Raw genomic sequence first — 21293 nt, 5'->3', positions numbered from 1 at the left:
AGGACCAAGTGCCCTGAACATTCATGTGCATTCTCTCCTCCAGCCTTCACAGCAGTCCTGCATAGGAAGAATTATCCTCGTCTCACAGAAGAGGAGAAGGAATCTTGGAGAATAGTTATTAACTGATATTGTCAGTATTTGAACCTAGCTCCATTTGACTCTGAAGTATATGTTCCTCCCATTCTTTTGTCTTGCCCCCATCCCAAACTTGGTGCCTTATTTGACTTAGGTTAAGGAAACATGTATTGGGTGTCTGTAGATGCCATATACCCTACTGTAGACACTGAGAATGCAGTGATACGCAAGACATGCACTTTCCCCACTTTCACATGGCCCAAGATCTGAAGGCAGACGTATAATTAAACAATTACTTGCAATATTGAACCCTGATAAATAAAGTTAAATTATTATGTAAATGAGTAGTCATCTGTGTATTTTAAACAGGCAGTTTTCTCTGAATAGGTGACTTCTGTTGGTTTCAGGGTATCACATAATCTTAAAGTAGTTCTGCTTTTGGGGTGAATGTAACATCCTGTATTTCTATAACTTAAGCTTATCTTGCTAAAATGTGAATAAAAACTTAATAATGACTCTGCCTCTACATAGAAAAAAAAAAAAGTTACCTGGGCTTGGTGGCAGACACCTGTAGTCTCAGCTACTTGGGAGACTGAGGTGGGAGGATCAGTTGAGGCCAGGAGTTCGAGGCTACAGTGAACTATGTGCCTCCCTGTACTCTAGCCTGGGCAACAGAGTGAGACTGTCTTGAAAAGAAGCAAACAAGAGGCCTGGTGCCGTGGCTCATGCCTGTAATACCAGCACTTTGGGAGGCCGAGGCGAGTGGATCATGAGGTCGGGACTTCGAGACCAGCCTGGCCAACATGGTGAAACCCCGTCTCCACTAAAAAGTACAAAAAATTAGCTGATCATGGTGGCATGCGCCTGTAGTACCAGCTACTCGGGAGGCTGAGGCAGGAGAATTGCTTGAACCCAGGAGGTGGAGGTTGCAGTGAGCCAAGATCGTGCCATTGTACTCCAGCCTGGGCAACAGAGCAAGACTCTGTCTCAAAAAAAAAAAAGAAAAAAAAAAAGCAAACAAGAATATGATTCTATAAAAAGTAATATTCAGGAGTAAACAAAGGAAGTTCTTAAAAATAAAGAAAGTGAAAGCAAGGCTGGATGTGATGGCTGCTGCCTATAATCTCAGTGCTTTGGGAGGCCAAGGTGGGAGGATTGCTTGAGGCCAGGAGTTTGAGACCAGCCTGGCCAACATAGTGAGACCCTGTCTCTACTAAAAATTAAAAATATAAAAATTAGCTGGATGTGGTAGCACATGCCTATAGTCCCAATTACTTAGGAGGCTGAAATGGGAGGATCACTTGAACCCAGGAGTTTGAGGCTACAGAAACCTATGATCACACCACTGCACTCCAGCCTGGGCAACAGAGCCAGATCCTGTCTTTAAAAAACAAACCAACTGGCCAGGCACGGTGACTCACACCTGTAATCCCAGCACTTTGGGAGGCCAAGGCAGGCAGGTCACCTGAGATCGGGAGTTTGAGACCCGCCTGACCAACATGGAGAAACCCTGTCTCTACTAAAAATACAAAATTAGCCAGGCGTGGTGGTGCACGCCTATAATCCCAGCTACTTGGGAGGCTGAGGCAGGAGAATTTCTTGAACCCAGAAAGTAGAGGTTGCAGTGAGCCGAGATCACGCCGTTGCACTCCAACCTGGGCAACAAGAGCAAAACTCCATCTCAAAACAACAGCAACAACAACAACAAACTTACTAACTCATTTATTGAATGCTTACTATTTGCTTAGTGCTCTCCATGCATTCTCTCATTTAATCCTCGTTAAAAACTCTTTGAGAAGGCACTATGGCCCCCATTATACAGATGAAGAAACCTAGGTTTGGATAGATTAAGTAACTTGCCAAAAGTGATACAGCAAAACCTTGGCAGGATTCTCATTCCAGAGCCTCCATTCCTAACTAAATTCAATCAGATAAATGTATTAGAAGAGTTGCAATGTATTCGTTTTTCAAAATTAATAGATCTGGTGAGACTTTTCTATTTTGATTTATGTACAGTAAAATTTCCTCATTTTGTATAATTTACTGAGTTTTGACAAATACGTAGTCATATATCTACTACCCTAACCACAATGTGAACACTTCTGTCATCTCCCACTCTAGTTCTCTTGTATTGCCCCTTTTGTAGTCAAACCCTCCTCCTACTCTTAACCCCTCTTCTCCATCTCTGTAGTTTTACCTTTTCCACAATGTTCCAAACATGTAATCATGTGGTATTACCTTTCAGAGACTGTCTTCTTTCACACAGTAAAATGCATTCGAGATCCATCCATGTTGGTGTGTGTGTCTATGATTTATTCTGTTTTATTATTGAGTAGGTATTCCACTGTAGAATGTGTTCACAGTTTGTTTATTCACTATTGAAGGACATTTAGGTTGTTTGGGGGTTTTATGATTATGAATAAAACTGTTATAAACGTTTGCACATAGATTTTGGTGTGAACACAAGTTTTTGTTTCTTTTGGACGAATACCTAAGAGTGGAATTGCTGGGTGTATGTTGCCAAGTATACGTTCAACTTTGTAAGAAACTGCCTGCTTTCCAAAGTGGTGGTTGTATCATTTTGCATTCCCACAAGCAGGGTATGAGAGATCCAATTGTCCCACATACTCACAAACATTTTAGCTATTCTAATGTGTAGTAGGAGCTACTGTAATTTTTAAATTTGCATTTCCCTAATAATCAGTGATTGGGGCATGTCGTGCTTATTTGTCATTTGTTTATCTTCTTTGGTAAAGTATTCGAATCTTTTGCCCATTTAATTGATTTGTTTCCTTATTGTTGAGTTTCAAGTGTTCTTTAAGTTTCTTGACATAAATCTTTTTTCAGATATATGATTTGCAAATCACATTTTGTCCCAGCCTGTTATTTATCTTTTCATTCTCTTAACAGTGATTTTTCACAGAACAAATGGTTTTAATTTTGATAAAATCGTAACACATCTATCTTATCTTTTATGGATCATGTTTTCGGTGTCATGTCTAGGAACTCTTTGCCTATCCCAAGGTCACAAAGATTTTCTCCTATATTTTCTTCTCAAAGTTTTATAGTTTTATGTTTTACCTGTAGGTCTGTGATCCATTTAGAGTTAATTATTTTTAAGGTATAAGGTATAGGTTGAATTTTTTTGTAGATTGTTTTTTGTTTTGCATATGAGCATCTAGTTGTTCAAGCACCGTTTGTTGAAAAGATCATCTTTTCTCGACTGAGTCATCCTTGTGCCTTCGCAAAAATTAATGGACCACACGGTATTTGTGTGGGTCTCTTTCTGGACTCTATTCTGTTCCATTGTTCTATGTATCTATCAATACTATACTGTCTTGATTGTGACTTCACAGTAAGTCTTGAAATCAGATAGCATTAATCTTCCAGCTGTGTTTTTTATTTAAAAAATTTCTTTTATTATACTTTAAATTCTGGGATACATGTGCAGAATGTGCAGGTTTGTTACATAGGTATACACGTGCGATGGTGGTTTGCTGCCCCCATCAACCTGTCATCTATATTAGGTATTTTTCCTAATGCTATCCCTCCCCTAGCCCCTCACCCCCCGACAGGCCCTGGTGTGTGATGTTCTTCTCCCTGTGTCCATGTGTTCTCATTGTTCAACTCCCACTTACGAGTGAGAACATGCAGTGTTTGGTTTTGTACTCTTGTGTTAGTTTGCTGAGAATGATGGTTTCCAGCTTCATCCATGTCCCTGCAAAGGACATGAACTCATCCTTTTTTTTTTTTTATAGCTATATAGTATTCCTTGGTGTATATGTGCCACATTTTCTTTATCCAGTCTATCATCTATGGGCATTTGGGTTGATTTCAAGTCTTTGCTATTGTAGACAGTGCTGCAATAAACATACGTGTGCATGTGTCTTTATAGTAGAATGATTTATAATCCTTTGGGTATATAACCAGTAATGGGATTACGGGGTCAAATGGTATTTCTGGTTCTAGATCCTTGAGGAATCACCACACTGTCTTCCACAATGGTTGAACTAATTTACACTCCCACCAGCAGTGTAAAAGCGTTCCTATTTCTTCACATCCTCTCCAGCATCTGTTGTTTCCTGACTTTTTAATGATCGCCATTCTAACTGGCATGAGATGATATCTCATTGTGGTTTTGATTTGCATTTCTCTAATGACCAGTGATGATGAGCTTTTTTTCATATGTTTGTTGGCTGTGTAAATATCTTCTTTTGAGAAGTGCCTGTTCATATCCTTCACCCACTTTTTGATATGGTTGTTTGTTATTTTCTTGTAAATTTGTTTAAATTCTTTGTATATTCTGGATATTAGCCCTTTGTCAGATGGATAGATTGCAAAAATTTTCTCCCATTCTGTAGGTTGCCCGTTCACTCTGATGATAGTCTCTTTTGCTGTGCAGAAGCTCTTTAGTTTAATTAGATCCCATTTGCCAATTTTGGCTTTTGTTGCCATTGCTTTTGTTGTTTTAGTCATGAAGTCTTTGCCCATGCCTATGTCCTGAATGGTATTGCCTAGGTTTTATTCTAGGGTTTTTATGGTTTTAGGTCTTACATTTAAATCTTTAATCCATCGTGAGTTAATTTTTGTATAAGGTGTAAGGAAGGGGTCCAGTTTCAGTTTTCTGCATATGGCTAGCCAGTTTTCCCAACACCGTTTATTAAATAGGGAATCCTTTCCCCATTGCTTGTTTTTGTCAGGTTTGTTGAAGATCAGGTGGTTGTAGGTGTGTGGTGTTATTTCTGAGGCCTCTGTTCTGTTCCATTGGTCTGTATATCTGTTTTGGTACCAGTACTATGCTGTTTTGGTTACTGTAGCCTTGTAGTATAGTTTGAAGTCAGGCAGCATGATGCCTCCAGCTTTGTTCTTTTTGCTTAGGATTGTCTTGGCTATGTGGGTTCTTTTTTGGTTCCATGTGAAATTTAAAGTAGTTTTTTCTAATTCTGTGAAGAAAGTCAGTGGTAGCTTGATGGGAATAGCGTTAAATCTATAAATTACTTTGGGCAGTATGGCCATTTTCATGATATTGATTCTTCCAATCTATGAGCATGGAATGTTTTTCCATTTATTTGTGTCCTCTCTTATTTCCTTGAGCAGTGGTTTGTAGTTCTCCTTGAGAAGAGGTCCTTCACATCCCTTGTAAGTTGTATTCCTAGGTATTTTATTTTCTTTGTAGTAATTGTGAATGGGCGTTCACTCATGATTTGGCTCTCTGTTTGTCTATTATTGGTATATAGGAATGCTTGTAATTTTTGCACATGGATTTTGTATCCTGAGACTTTGCTGAAGCTGCTTACCAGCTTAAGGAGATTTTGAGGTGAGACAATGGGGTTTTCTAAATATGCAATCATGTTGTCTGCAAACAGAGATAATTTGATTTCCTCTCTTCCTATTGGAATGCCCTTTATTTTTCTCTTGCCTGATTGCCCTGGCCAGAGCTTCCAATATGTTGAATAGGAGTGGTGAGAGAGGGCATCCTTGTCCTTGTGCTGGTTTTCAAAGGGAATGCTTCCAGTTTTTGCCCATTCAGCATGATATTGGCTGTGGGTTTGTAATAAATAGCTCCTATTATTTTGAGATACATTCCATTAATACCTAGTTTATTGAGAGTTTTTAGCATGAAGGGGTGGTTGAATTTTGTTGAAGGCCTTTCCTGCATCTATTGAGATAATCATGTGGTTTTTGTCATTGGTTCTGTTTATGTAATGAATTACATTTATTGATTTGCGTATGTTGAACCAGCCTTGCATCTCAGGGATGAAGCTGACTTGATCGTGGTGGATAAGCTTTTTGATGTGTTGCTGGATTTGACTTGCCAGTATTTTATTGAGGATATTCACATCAAATGTTCATCAGGGATACTGGTGTGAAATTTCCTTTTTTTGTTGTGTCTCTGCCAGGTTTTGGTATCAGGATGATGCTGATGTATCATCTGTGTATCTATCTGTACTATACTGTCTTAATTGTGGCATCACAGTAAGTCTTCAAATCAGATAGTATTAATCTTCCAGCTGTATTTTTCATTTTTAAAATTGTCTTACCTATACTAGTTTCTTTGCTTTTCTACATAAATTTTGCTCTTCTAGTTTCTTGACCTTTAATAGCTATAGAAAATCCCACTGTGATTTGGTTTGACATTGGATTGAATGTATAAATTGACTTGGGGAAAGATGACTTTTTTTGTGTGTGTGTGTGACGGAGTTTTGCAATTATTGCCCAGGCAGGAGTGCAATGGCACGGTCTCGGCTCACCGCAACCTCCTCCTTCTGGGTTCAAGCAATTCTCCTGCCTCAGCCTCCCGAGTAGCTGGGGTTACAGGCATGTGCCACCAGTGCCTGGCTAATTTTGTATTTTTAGTAGAGATGGGGTTTCTCCATGTTGCTCAGGCTGGTCTCTCACTCCCGACCTCAGGTGGTCCGCCCACCTCGGCCTCCCAAAGTGCTGGGATTACAGGTGTGAACCACCGCACCCAGCCACAAAGATGACCTTTTAATAATATTTGGATCTTTCAGTCCATGAACATAGTACATCTCTTCATCTATTTAGGGATTCTTTTTTTTTTGAGATGGAATCTCTCTCTGTTGCCCAGGCTGGAGTGCAGTGGTGCGATCTCGGCTCACTGCAAACTCCGCCTCCCGGGTTCATGCCATTCTCCTGCCTCAGCCTCCCAAGTAGCTGGGACTGCAGGCGCCCGCCACAATGCCCAGCTAATTTTTTGTATTTTTAGTAGAGATGGAGTTTCACTGTTTTAGCCAGGATGGTCTCGATCTCCTGACCTTGTGATCTGCCTGCCTCGGCCTCCCAAAGTACTGGGATTACAGGTGTGAACCACCGTGCCTGGCCTATTTAGGGATTCTTTGATTTCTTTCTTTGGTGTTTCATAGTTTTTAGCATACAGTTCCTACACCTGTATTGTTAGATTTATACCTAAATATTTCTTCCCTGTTTTTTTCTTTCCCTTATTGGTGCCAATATGAATGGTACAGCTAATTATTAAATACTGAGTTTTTATTACTTCCATTCTTTGCTTTCTGAAGGTGTTTTCCTATCATTTAAGGTCTTTAGCAAGTAAAAGATTGTTTCTCGATGTTTGTTCTTTGAGTCATCATCTGTTTATGATTTCACAGCCCTTGCACCATTTTGTAATTATGATGCAAAAGCAAGTAGCTTCAAAGGATACATTTGCAGGATCTGAAAAGTGCTCTTCTCTGGATAGGCGGGTTAGATTTGAGACAGAATCCGTGTGTCTTTCCTTGAGTGTCGTAGGTGTTTCAGAATTTCTTTTGTTTTGCCTATGAGAATACCATTTAATTTCTTTTACTTCAGAAAATCTAGTTTAAAGTATGGATATTAACCTTTAGCTTGATATAAATGAGGCTCTGTAGTAGGCATTCCAGGAAAAGTGGATGTTTTCTGGCTCTTTTCTCTTAGATGACTAAACAAGAAAGCATTTTCTGGGAAAAGAAGAGCAGCTGGTACTCTCATATTTCCTTCAGTGGTTCTGTACCATCTCCTGTTCATGTTTTATTGTTGTATACCTTACACACATATAGCCAAGTAGAGAGAAGGTATTATGCTGAATACTTTAATGCTATTCATCCCATTTAGATCTTATGACAACTGGGTAAATTACACGTGACAACGCTGAGCTTCAGAGTCACCTGACCAAGGTTCTATGACTGCTTGGAGGACATGACTTGAACATAAGCCCTCTACCACAGAGTCCCTGGCCTTTCCCTCTCAGCTTCATGACAATAAAATTGGAGAAGACTCTTAGAAGGCAAACTTTTTGGGAGGATAGAATACTTTTGCAAATCTACTGAAAGCTCCAGGAACTGTCCCCCAAAAAAAGTTTATGTGGGTTTCCTTAAAAAGTTCTGTAGACATTATAGGTTTTCACAGAACCCCTTCTATGGTCTCTGGATCATAGGCTAAAAATCCATATTCAAGATCTCTTCTTTACTTGATATTTTTTCCCCATTATTAAGAATTACCCAAGTACAGTATACCTCTTCTATGATACCAGGGAGCAAATTTCACACTACCTATTGTGGGTGCTTGTGTGTGAGCAACTGGTAAAAGCCAGAGGCTACTCCCTCTACTCTCTTCATTCATTCTTTCATGCTCTGTGCTGGTTACTGGGTATTCAGCTGTGAATAAAGCACCATCTCTGTCCTCAAGGACTTCATGGTCTGGTGCATTTCGGAAATGGTCATGTTTGGAATGGCTGAAGTATGTTCGTGTGATGGAGACAGGCAGAATGGAGTGCGGTGGAAGAATCTGGATTCATAGTCAGGCTTGGATTCAATGTGAGACACGTTACTATTGAATTATCAGAGGGGCCTTTGTATCAAGGGAATAATGATACTAACACCTACCTTACATCCTTTACAAATGAGAGCTTTTCTTGGTAAAAATGACTTCTTCTGAAAATATACATGTAAAGTCCTGAGAAGAATACTTGTTGCAGACTAAGCGATTAATAAAGGTTAGCCATTATTAACAATTAAAATATTTTATTCAACAAATATTTGAGAGGGAAATCAATGCTATGAGTCAGGTCCCATTAATAGAGATGGATGCATAAAGTCGTGTCATAGTGCAACACAAACTTTGATATTTAAGGTCTGCGCTCACTAATGCCCAATAAGATTTTACTAAAAACTGGTTTAAATCGTGAGTAGAAATTATATTAGGTGGTGCATTTTTTCTTACTTGCTAAAAGCTGAATGTGTTTTTCTTTTGTTGTTTGGTGTTTACCTGTTAGAATTCAGTTTACAAGGGGCCACATAGGTATTTCCTCAGGAAGATAACGTCCTCAAAATTTCCATGGCATAATTTGTGACCGGATTAAGTTATGCCACCTTTGAAGTCGGTCAGAGCCTGAAAGCACAAGAAGTTGTTTACAAAGGAACCCATCAAGTCTCCTTCTTTCTCTGGAAGCATCCGAGCAGTGAGGCCCGTACAGTCTGTTTGGCACAGTGGCTGCTCTCGGCTGGCCAGGGGCCCTCCTGCTGCTGGGCAGAGGATGCGCCAGACCTTTGCTTGCAGCTAAGCAAAGCCTGCCTGCAGTTCTGCTCGTGGTTAACTGCGGCCTTGCAACTGTGTACCACAGCCTACTGGTTTAGTTGCAATCTCTTTTCCTTAATATTTTCCATCTGGCCAAAAATGACCTATAAAGACAGACACAAACCAGGGTTTGAATTATGGGGAGTGTGATGCTGAAATGTTTCCAAATCACACTCTAGAACCTGTAGTCCTGGGCAGCTGCCTTTGCATATGGGACAGAAGGAAACTTTTCTCAAGTTGGTTTGCAAAGCACTGAGTCACATCAAAGACCTGAGCCATTCAGCTTTTAAGTGTTTTAAAAGACTTCATAAATTCCTTCTCTGTTACTGAATTTTAGCATTTAACTCGCAATTCTGCTACTGATATTGAACATTTTTGAGCAAAAATATAATGAGGGTCACAAGAGTGTTTCATATCCAACTTCTAAATTTTTAGCTATATCTAAAGCTTTAATAATTAGTGAAGCTTGGGCATAATTGGTGTCATTGTGCTCTGAATGGCATTACAATTGTAGAGATGTTTTACTATAAATTTAGAACTCGTTGAAACAGATTTCAAAAATGAGTAAGAGTTGCTTTTGAATTTCTCTTTGCAAAGAATTTTCCTGAAGATGCATTTGTTAATGGTTTTGAGCCAGATTGAAATGGTATGCAATAAAGCCGTCTCATATTTTTGTGTCATTAGAAGCCAATTTAGAATATTTGTCAAAATTAGAATGGAAGTTCAGATTTGGAAAATTTTTGTATCAGCTATCAGAGCACTTGGGGATGATTTGTGTTTTTTACAGCTTGATTCGTTTGAGAATTGCTATTCTTCTTAGTCTTTATTTTCAGAATACCCCTTAGTCTAAGAAAGACGAGATGCTTCTCCCTTTTTGGAAATGACGTGTGGTCAGAGAGGTTATGGTTTGGCTTCCATGGCACAGCCTTGAAGAGAAAGCTGGGGAGGCCTGGCCGGACATTTTGATGCTCAGACCTCAAGTCCATGCTGCCACCTCCTGTCTGCATCCTAGCTTTCATTTTAAATCAACCAGGCTTTTCTTCAGAAGTCTGCTCAATGACTTTTTTTTTTTTAATTTTATGCTTCTCTGTCCTCTCTTTTATTTCTCTCTTCTCCTCCCCTCTCCTTCCCCTCACTCCAGGTGGTTAACTCTTTGTGCCAAAGTTGAAGTCAGATTTGGCCTGGAGCCAACATTGAGAATTCAGTGTGTTTATTTTTCAGTACCTCTAAAGGTTGAAATTCATGCTGAAGTCACATTAGGAAATTTAGGCATGTGTGGTTTTAGAAGCTGATTAGATGCTCCACAGATGTGATCTCCTGGATGCTCCCTCCCTTCAGCCTCCCTCGGTGAGTTGTGCTTCTTTTCTGTTGTGGCTCTCAACTTCCAGTTCTGGGGTTAGGATGAGGTATGCAGGTTAATTGGAGCAACCCAGTTGACTTTAAGAATGGGAGTGAGCACCAAGCACTATGACTACAAAGGTTAGACTAGTTCAGTGCCTTTGAAGAGGGAAGTGAAGAACGGAGGGAAATTTGGATGTTCTTCTTTAACAAGCTGAGCAGCAAATAAAGATCACATTAGAATATGATGGGTGTTAGGTATCACCTATTGATTCATTCAGTAGATATTGGTTTAGTCAACATATTGCATTCTACTATGAACCAAGCAATGTAGTTGGCACTGGAGACAGAGAGATGACATGTCCTTGTGGAAAAGATGGTCAGACTAAAAACCTAGATGTGGTAAGTGTATACAAGCATGATTCCCTGAGGGAGGTGTATTAGTCTTTTTTCTTGCTTCTGATAAAGACATGCCTGAGACTGGGAAGTAAAAGAGATTTAATGGACTTACATGGCTGGGGAGGCCTCACAATCATGGTAGAAGGCAAGGGGGAGCAAGTCACATCTTACATGAATGGCAACAAACAAATAGAGCTGGTGCAGGGAAACTCCCATTTTTAAAGCCATCAGATTTTGTGAGACTTATTCATTATCACAAGAACAGCATGGGAAAGACCACCCCCATGATTCAGTTACCTCCCACAGGGTTGCTTCCATGACACATGGGAACTGTGGGAGTTACAGTTAAAGATGAGATTTGGGTGGGAATGCAGCCAAACCATATCATTCCACCCTGGCCCCTCCCAAATCTCATGTATTCACATTTCAAAACCAATCACGCCTTCCCAACTGTTCCCCAAAGTCTTAACTCATTTCATCATTAACTCGAAAGTCCACAGTCCAAAGTCTCATGTGAGACAAGGCAAGTCCCTTCTGCCTATGAACCTGTGAAATCAAAAGCAAGTTAGTTACTTCCTAGATACATTGGGGGTATAGGAATTAGGTAAATACAGCCATTGCGAAGGGGAGAAATTGGCCAAAACAGAGGGGCTATAGGCCCCATGCAAGTTTACAATCCATCAGGGCAGTCAAATCCTAAAGTTCCAAAATTATCTCCTTTGACTCCATGTTTCACATCCAGGTCACGCTGATGCAAGAGGTGGGTTCCCATGGTCTTGGGCAGCTCTGCCCCTGTGGCTTTGCAGGGTACAGCCTCCCTCCTGGCTGCTTTCATGGGCTGGTGTTGAGTATCTTCAGCTTTTTCTAGGCACACAGTGCAAGCTGTCAGTGGATCTATCATTCTGGGGTCTGAAGGATGGTGGCCCTTTTCTCACAGCTCCACTAGGCACTGCCTCGGTAGGGACTGTGGGAGCTCGAACCCCACATTTCCCTTCTGCACTGCCCTAGCAGAGGTTCTCCATGAGGGCCCCACCCCTGCAGCAAACTTCTGCCTGGACATCCAGGTATTTCCATACATACTCTGAAATCTAGGCGGAGGTTCCCAAACCTCAATTCTTGACTTCTCTGCACCTGCAGGCTTAACAGCTCTGGAAGCTGCCAAGGCTTGGGGCTTCCACCCTCTGAAACAACAGCCTGAGCTGTACTTTGGACCCTTTTAGTCACAGCTGGAGTGACTGGGACACAGGTCACCAAGTCCCTGGACTGCACCCAGTAGAAGGACCTTGGGCCCAGTCCATGAAACCATTTTTTCCTCCTAAATCTCTGGGCCTGTGATGGGAGGAGCTGCCGCAAAGGTCTCTGACATGTCTTGGAGACATTTTCCCCATTGTCTTGGTGATTAACATTCAGCTCCTCATTTATGCAAATTTCTGCAGCTGGCTTGAATTTCTCCTCAGAAAAATGGGATTTTCTTTTCTGTTGTATTGTCAGGCTGCAAATTTTTCAAACTTTCATGCTTTCTTTCCCTTTTAAAACTGAATGCTTTTAACAGCACCCAAGTCACATCTTGAATGCTTTGCTGCTTACAAGTTTCTTCTGCCAGATACCCTAAATCATCTTTCTCAAGTTCTCAAATTGCACAGATCTCTAAAGCAGGGGCAAAATGCTGCCAGTCTCTTTGCTAAAACACAACAAGAGTCACTTTTGCTCCAGTTCCAAGCAGGTTCCTCATCTCCATTTGAGACCACCTCATCCTGGACCTTGTTCATATCACTATGAGCATTTTTGTCAAAGCCATTCAACAAGTCTTCCTAGAGAAGTTCCAAACTTTTCCACATTTTCCTGCCTTCTTCTGAGCCCTCCAAACTGTTCCAATCTCTGCCTGTTACCCAGTTCCAAAGTCACTTCTACATTTTCAGGTATCTTTTCAGCAATGCCCTGCTCTACTGGTACCAATTTACTGTATTAGTCTGTTTTCACACTGCTGATAAAGACATACCCTAGACTGGGAAGAAAAAGGGGTTTAATGAACTTACAGTTCCACATGGCTAGGGAGGCCTCACAATCATGGCAGAAGGCAAGGAGGAGTAAGTCATGTCTTACATGGATGGTGGCAGGCAAAGACAGCTGGTGCAGGGAAACTCCCATTTTTATAGCCACTAGGTCTCATGAGACTGATTCATTATCATCAGAACAGCATGGGAAAGACCTGCCCCCATGATTGGATCACCTCCCACAGGGTTGCTCCCATGACACATGGGAATTATGGGAGTTACAATTAAAGATGAGATTTGGGTGGGGACACAGCCAAACCATATCATGAGGTAGCTCACTTAAGTTGGTGGAGATGGGAAATGGGATGAAACCTGAAGAGCAACTAAGAATGTTACCCAGGTGGATGGGGAGCTGGGACAGGAATGGGAGAGAAGGCAGAGCATGATAGGCAGGTTGGACAGCACAGGCAGAGGCCCAGGACAAAGGGAGTGGTGGAGCATTCAGTATGCCTGGAGCAGAGGGGAATGGCAGGAAGTGAGGCTGGAAGGACCAGGGAGCAAGGACCTCACAGGCCATGTGGTGGCTTTTGGACTTGATCCTGAAGTCAGTGAAGAGTGACTTGGAGAATCTTAAGTAAAGGGATGACATAATCAGATTTGTGTGTTAGAAAATCATTTTGGCTCTAGCGTAGAGGAACCACTTACAGGTGAGGTGAGAAGTTGCGGGGATCTGCATTGGGGCAGAGAGGGAGGGGAAGAGTTGGTGTGGAGAGTAAGTGAGCAAGCAGGTGAGCTTGCACTCTAAGGCTGAAGACAGTTCTGGGTCAGACACTTGGAAGGAGTATCACTTATGATCTGAAAGTCCTGCTTTTTATACCTAACCCCCTAGCATTCTGCTTTTTAAATGATCATGGGATGTTTGATAAACAAATGCATGAATGCCATTTCTTTTACATAAAGACTGGTTTAATCTTCTAATTCCATTTTGCCTAAACTAGCCTTGAGTTGTTTGTATTCCCCAAGTGTTTACTCCCAGCAAATGGAGGCAGCCCATACATGCTGGATGGCAGCAGGAAGTCAATCTTGGATTTCAGAAATTGCCATAGATGAGAGTCAGCTGCAAATAATCATGGCCCAACCCATAAGAGACAGTGTTGGCAATGATAAAGTTAACTCTACTAAGATTAGTCTGAAAAGAGTTTGCATGTATTTTGAGTAGCCCTGATAGAAGGGTGAACGTGTGTCTGTACCAGTTGCTGGGCCTAGTAAAGAGATTGTATTTTGGTGAATGAAAGGATCAGAGGGGCAAATCTCCTGATCTTTTGCTAGGCTGTGCTGTGTCCTCCACTTTGATTACATTTGAAGTCTCAGGCCTATTAATGAGAACACTTTAACTGGTCTTGGACCAATCTTTCTTCCTCTTCTCTTTACCTTTGTTCATTTGGGGCCTCCCTTTCTTCCCCCAGCATGCACAGACCCTCCTCCATTAAAGAATAAGAGCATTTTCCCTCGGAGCCCAGGCTGAGGCAGCTGCCTCTTCTGTCATCCCTCAATCCCGCTGCCCTGTTGTTATCTTCAAGACTTAGCTGGTGGTTGCCAATCCATTACACCTGCTCTCAGGGGCCCTCCCTGTTTGAATACGTGGTGATTTTGAGCTACATTCAGATGTAGAAGTTTCACTCTTGAAAGAAAAGCTCACGTATTTAATTGATTATTGTGGCATGGAGGAAACAGGGTAATTGAGTATATTATTCATTTTCAGTATGGAAATTAAATCAGAGCAAGCCTTTAATTATGACTTGTGGTCGTTACTGAGGCAGCGTGGCATGGTGAAAGGAGAGCAGGCTTTGAAGCCACAGACTTGAGTTCAAGTATTGCTATCTTCATTTGCTACAGGTTTTGAGCATCACTTATCTGAAAATTCAAAATCCGAAATGTTCTAGAGTTGGAAACTTTTTGAGGGACATGACATCACAAGTGGGAAATTCCACACCTGACATTATGTGATGAGTTGCCATCTAAATCTAGTCAAAACTTTGTTTCTTGCACAAAATGATTTAAAAATACTCTATAGAAGTACCTTCAGGCTTTGTGTTATGAGGTGTATATGAAACATAAATGAATTTGATGTTTAGACTTGGGTCCCATCCTCAGTATTATCTTGCTCTCTATATGCAAATACTTAAAAATTAAAAAAAAAAAAATCTGAAAACCCTTAACACTTCTGGTCCCAGGCATTTCGGACAAGACAACTCAGCCTGCGATTTAACTGAGACTGGTATTCACTCTCTTTAAAATGAGGATTAATAATAGCAGCAGAGTCTCCGTTGTTGCAAGGATGACAATTAAACAAGATAATAGATGTCTAAGTGTCAGCTCTGTGTGTGATACCTAGAGAGCACTCCCAATTGGACAGTTCAGTTCTCTTCATGATTGTCATCCACAGCAGTGGCAGCCATAATGCAATCAGAAGAGGATAGTCTCAGGAGTCAGAATAGGGTTTGAATCCTGGCTCAGCTGCACTTTAGCAGTGTTTGTGATACTGAGCAAGGTACCTCTGAGCCTTAGCTTATCAAATGGGAGTCGTAATTCCTACCTTACAGGGCTACAAAAACTAGGGATAATGTAACCACTGTGTTAGTCCATTTTCACACTGCTTATAAGGACATACCTAAGACTGGGTAATTTTTAAAGAAAAAGAGGTTTAATGGACTCACAGTTCCTCACGGCTGGGGAGGCCTCACAATCATGATGGAAGGTGAAAGGCACTGCTTACGTGGCAGCAGGCAAGAGAGAGAATGAGAACCAAGCAAAAGGGGTTTCCCCTTAGAAAACTGTCAGATCTCGTGAGACTTACTCACTCCCACGAGAACAGTATGGGGGAAACTGCCCCTGTGATTCAGTTATCTCCCACTGGGTCCGTCCCACAACATGCGGGAATTATGGGAGCTACATTTCAAATGAGATTTGGGTAAGGACACAGCCAAACCATATTACCACTTGTACAGAGATTAGCAAGTTGTGGACACTCTGGGTGTTGTCCTTTGTTACTGTTGTCTGGGCTTTCCTTTGAAAAGAGCATTGTCCCAACAAAGCCTCTAGTTTCAATGGCAGTTTAGTTTGAGTCCCAAATTTTGATGAGTCTTAATGTTCCTGCAGCCAAGAGAGTCCAAAAGAGAATCATTCCAGTGTTCCTCTGGACCTGGATCTCATATGAGCAATAAAATGCAAGCATACAATCCTCATTGTGAATCTGCAGGAGGCTGTTGTTTCAACTGACTTAAGAAATTTCACTGAGTATGGAAAGGATGTCAGAACTTTAGCCAGAGCTGCAACTATAATCACATTATTTTGCTGCTGCTCAGTGGAGCTAAGAAAGCTTAAGAGTATTACCATCTGGGCAAAGCTAGGCAATGGTGAACTGTGAACTGCTTACCAACTTAACAGAAACTCTTGCTACCTCATTCATTAATTAGGCCTTTATGGCACACCTTCTCTTGGTTGCTTGGCAACCATAATAGCAGTCATTAAATTCTGTCATTTTGTATTAACCCTTTGGCCCTGGGTGGATTGGGAGCCCCCACCTTAACACTAATGCATTTTACATTAGTACGTCTACCTGGGAAATCCCATTCCCTTGACACTTCAGCTATAAAGAGCAAATAGCCAGAGTCCAAAACAGAAAAAGTTCTTTTTTTCTTCACATTAGTGTATGTGCTTTTAAGGCTTTACAAAATGTATCTGTCAGGATGGAGGCCATTTCCCAATTTGCTGACAGACAGACATAACATACACCCAGCAAGATGAAAAGACAGCTAGTTTCCCAGAAAACAGGAGCTGACTGTGACTTCTGTGGGCTTATGGAGGAAGGAGCTGGTGTGAAAACCAGATGGGAGAGTTGTTAAGAGTTGTATGTTTCCAAAATTGCCTTTGTAGCTGCTTTGCAAAAATTTGGACCATGCATGCTGGAGGGATAGGGGCTATTCCAACTACACACTGTTTAGCATTTCAACAACTGATTAGAGTGGTAAGGAACGAACTGTGTACTCTGGCAAAGTCTGTGAGGAAATGCAGTGGACACAGAACAACCTCTGGGAGACTGTCAAGGGCTCCTATGATGCTCTGCCCACTAGTTTATAGAAATGTGAACAAGATATAAAAGCCTTACATTAAAATAGGGCTTAGAAATTTAAACTGGAGGTATATCCTATTTTCTATAATGAGCTAAAATGATTTGAGTCTTGTGTAGTATAAGTAGAATAATTCAGTTTCTCAGAAATATTAATTTTTGTCTTAGTGGAAGAAAACAGGAAGTATGTTAGGTTTTGGCATCAGACAAACCTGGGTTGGAATCTTCACTCTACCCAGTAGCTATGTGATTTTGTACAGTTGCCTTTCTTTTTATCTCTCTTTTCTTATCTGTGAAGTGGGGACAATCATTCCCCTTCAGAGTATTGTTGTAAGGATTAAATGAATCACACACGTTATACATATCTCCTAGTTAAGGCATGGCCCATAGTATAGACCCCATTCATTTTTTCAACAAACAGGACTACAGTGGGGATCAAGAACCTCTCCACCCTCATGATTTTACAGTCAAGTTTAATGTCAGATCTCCTTTGTCCCTCAGTTTACCAGCGATGTCCAGAGAAGCTGTCACTTGCCAACATATCTGACCAGATCTGACAGTAGTATCCAGGTCACCTGACCACGGGGTCTCTCAAATAAATTTTATATGTAATACTGCTAATTTTCCTAGGCTGCGATGTGACTATGTATTTACTATTTCTCAATATATTTTGGGTGGTAACTTTAGAAGGCAAAAGGAAAAGTAAAGTAAAAAGTAACCACAATTAACTAGTCCAAGTTATTAGTATCAAACTTAAAAACTAGATTAGTCATTTGCACTTATGGTTCATGTGGTTATAGTAAGGTGGGCCCTGCTAAAAATGTTGGCATTGTTTATTGAGGAGTTTAAATAAAAATTTACTCCCCTTGCCTCTGCCCCGTCAAGCATGTACGTGATACTAAGAGCATCTGGGATTTAAAGTGGCTACTGTTTGTTTAAAAAGCAGTAACTTCCCTGAAGGAGTTTTGTGAGTTAGGAGAAGTCACAAAGGCAATTAATTTTGTTCTTCAGAGCAGTACCTCCACTGCATTCGTTTGTACTTTATGCAAGCTTAAATTATAACCCAGGAGCCAGCCGTACCATGATCCGATTTGATATTTAGTTTTGATTTTATTAGTAGTTGTCTTTAATGGATGTCTTGTCATGTAGGTTTCCTGATTATTAGTAATTTAAATTGACTCTGAGAATGAAAGGAAACCACAGGCATGAAACTGATGGACTGTGACTACAGCAGCCTTCCAGCTTTCAAGGCAGCTGTGATGGCTCTGCAGGCTCCCTCGGTTCCCCCCTCCTTCGTCCTTTTAAAGCTTTGAACACTCTTTTAGCTAATGCTGAAAATGAGAGCTTAATACTGTTACTATACGGGAACTTTTAAAAGCAAATGGGCATCCTAAGTGTTCTTTCCTCTTTGAAGGTAAGTGTTGTGCATGCGTCTGCTCTCTACTTGATCAGATCTAATTTGACCCAGGAGTAGAGATCTGTGAAGATGCTAACTGAAAAACAATGATTGCAGGGAAAGTCATCTCCCTTGTTCTTATGCTGTGTCTTTCTACCACTCTCTAGAATTGCTTACAGTAACTTTGTGAAAGGAACAGGTGAAAATTTACTTTTCTTGCCATCTTTTGGTAGTGGCCAAGATCACATGTTTCCCAAAAGAGACTGCTCCCTGGAGTGCTCCAGAGCAGCACAAGTCATGCTGTTAAAGGGCACTTGTTGTGGGTTTAAGATCCAGTGCCCATCCGGGTGTGGTGGCTTATACCTGTAATCCCAGCACTTTGGGAGGTTGAGGTGGGGGGATCGCTTGAGGCCAGGAGTTCGAGACCAGCCTGGGCAACATGGCGAAACTGCATCTCCACTAAAAATACAAAAATTAGTTGGGCATGGTGGTGCCACCTCTCATTCCAGCTACTCAGTAGTCTGAGTTGAGAGGATCACTGGAGTCAAGGCTGCAGTGAGCTGAGGTTGCACCACTGCACTCCAGGCTGGGCCATGGGAGAGATATCCTGTCTCAAAAACAAAAAACCAAAAAAAAAAAACCACAATAAAAAACAGATCCAATGCCTATAGCATTAATTTCTCTGAGCTCTAGACATATAGTTGATGATCCTGGAGTGTGAGTACTTTAGGTTAGATTTAGTTTAGTTGCTGCTTAACATCTGCAAACTAGCTCTAGGTAGTTTGCTAAATAACTTTACTCACTCACTCATTAATGAAGCATGCGTTAAGTACCTCCTTTGTTCGGGCATTGATATGGGTGAATGAATGAAGAAAGGAAGTTTTATATGAGTCAATGAATGAATGAGAGTTGTACTTTCTGTCTTCAGGCAGCTCACAGTCTCTGATAAGATGATTTGACCAAGGCTCTTTTTATGTGAGTGAATTTTAGAACCTCGTGCCAGTGGGATATACTGCCAACCCAGAGTCTGTAAGTCACAGTTATTTTTTGCAAGAATTGAGTATTCTCATTTGTTTTGCTAATCCAGAAAAGTTAAGTTGTAAACAAAACATTTATTTATTTATTATTATTATTATTATTTTTTTTTGAGATGGAGTCTCTTGTAGCCCAGGCTGAAATGCAGTGGTGCAATCTTGGCTCATGACAACCTCTGCCTCACAGGTTCAAGCAATTCTCCCTCTCTCAGCCTCCTAAGTAGCTGGGACTACAGGTGCCCACCACCACGCCCAGCTAATTTTTGTAATTTTTAGTAGAGACGGGGTTTCGCCGTGTTAGCCAGGCTGGTCTCGAACTCCTGACCTCAGGTGATTTGCCCGCCTCAGCCTCCCAAAGTGCTGGGATTACAGGCATGAGCCACTGTGCCTGGCCGTAAACAAAACATATTTTAGAAGTTAGTGAAAAATAATTTTTAAGAATCCAATGATACCTGGCTATGGAGAAATATATTCCTGGCAACCAACCTATGGACTCAGAGAAAGAACCTAGGATGGAATCAATTTTCAATTTATCTGTTCCCCCACTTCCTCCATTGTTTTATAGTTATGATCATTTAAAGGCACGTGAATGTATGTGAAACTGTACTGCTTTTCTCATGCTAGAGCACTTCTGGTTCTCTTACAGTAGGGCTGTCTCTGAGAGTTGGTTTTTTTTTTTTTACTTTTATTTTTATTTTTTATTTTTTTGAGATGAAGTCTTACTCTGTCCCCCAGACTGGAGTGCCGTGGCATGATCTCGACTCACTGCAACCTCTGCCTCCTGAGTTCAAGCGATTTTCTTGCTTCAGCCTCCCTGGTAGCTAGGATTACAGGCATGCACCACCACACCTGGCTAATTTTTGTATTTTTAGTGGAGATGGGGTTTCACCATTGGCCAGGCTAGTCTCGAACTCTTGACCTTAAGTGATCCACCCGACTCAGCCTTGCAAAGTGCTGGGATTACAGGTGTGAGCCAGCACACCTGGCTGATGCTTAGAGTTTTTGTCCCCGCAACCTGGTTGTAGACAAGGTCACCTGGCAGGAGCTACCTGCACACTTTCTCAGCATTCCCTGCTGCTGGGGCTGGTATCTGTGACTGAAACAGGGTCAGCTGCAATGTGAGAGGTTACTAGTCCCAGCCCACCAGAATGATTTCTTTGGAGTGTTTTGATGAAACTGCTGAGGGTGGGTGCTGGTCACCACCCAAGCTGACTCCACTGACCATCCTTTCTCAAGCATAAAATGCCACTGCTGTGTCTTTCCTTTACTCAGTCAATTCTAATATGCCTGCTAGGCAAGCATGCTTCTAATTGTACACACTAATTTTTAAGTACTGTTAAAAGTACATTCCAGTTTTTAGATGGCTTTTATAAGGGGCATCATGGCATAATTTGTGATTTTTTTTTTTTAAACTCTTCTCTCCATATGTAAAGGTATAGTGGCAAACTCAGACAGTTCTAGAGTCAAATCTTAGCCCTATCTTTCATAAACTATATGACCTTGGGCAAGATATTTCACCTCTTTGAATTTTAGTGTTTCTGTTGATGGAATAGTGACAATAATGTTATTAGTAATAATATTCTTATTGTCAAAATTAAATATAACGTATCTAAGAATTATCAACATAGTGTGAATTTTAGGAGAGTCTAGTTTTTTTTTTTTTAATTATCTTTATTTTAAAATGTATTCATTGTTATTTACCCCAACTTGTGGAAAACCGTGTAGGTTTCAGTGCCATCATAAGGAGTATGTGGAAAGGTATGATGAAAAGCCCAAAGTCCCGTGGTCCCACTCCTATGAGCAGTTGCTGTGGAGACATGGAAATGCTATTCTGAATTGACCTAACCAGTGGTCCTGTG

At 41.1% G+C, this 21293-nt stretch overlaps 1 protein-coding gene across 1 annotated transcript in view; it reads left to right on the top strand.

Moving 5' to 3' along the window:
• DENND1A (DENN/MADD domain containing 1A) overlaps positions 1-21293 on the top strand; it is a 497378-nt gene that overhangs the window by 146708 nt on the left and 329377 nt on the right. The gene's annotated exons all lie outside the window — the stretch shown is intronic.

This window comes from Mandrillus leucophaeus, unplaced genomic scaffold, assembly GCF_000951045.1.
Source record: "Mandrillus leucophaeus isolate KB7577 unplaced genomic scaffold, Mleu.le_1.0 Scaffold729, whole genome shotgun sequence".
Classification (NCBI taxonomy): Eukaryota; Metazoa; Chordata; class Mammalia; order Primates; family Cercopithecidae; genus Mandrillus; species Mandrillus leucophaeus.
The sequence above is the reverse complement of the archived record's forward strand: the minus strand, read 5'-3'. Positions and strand labels throughout refer to the sequence as shown.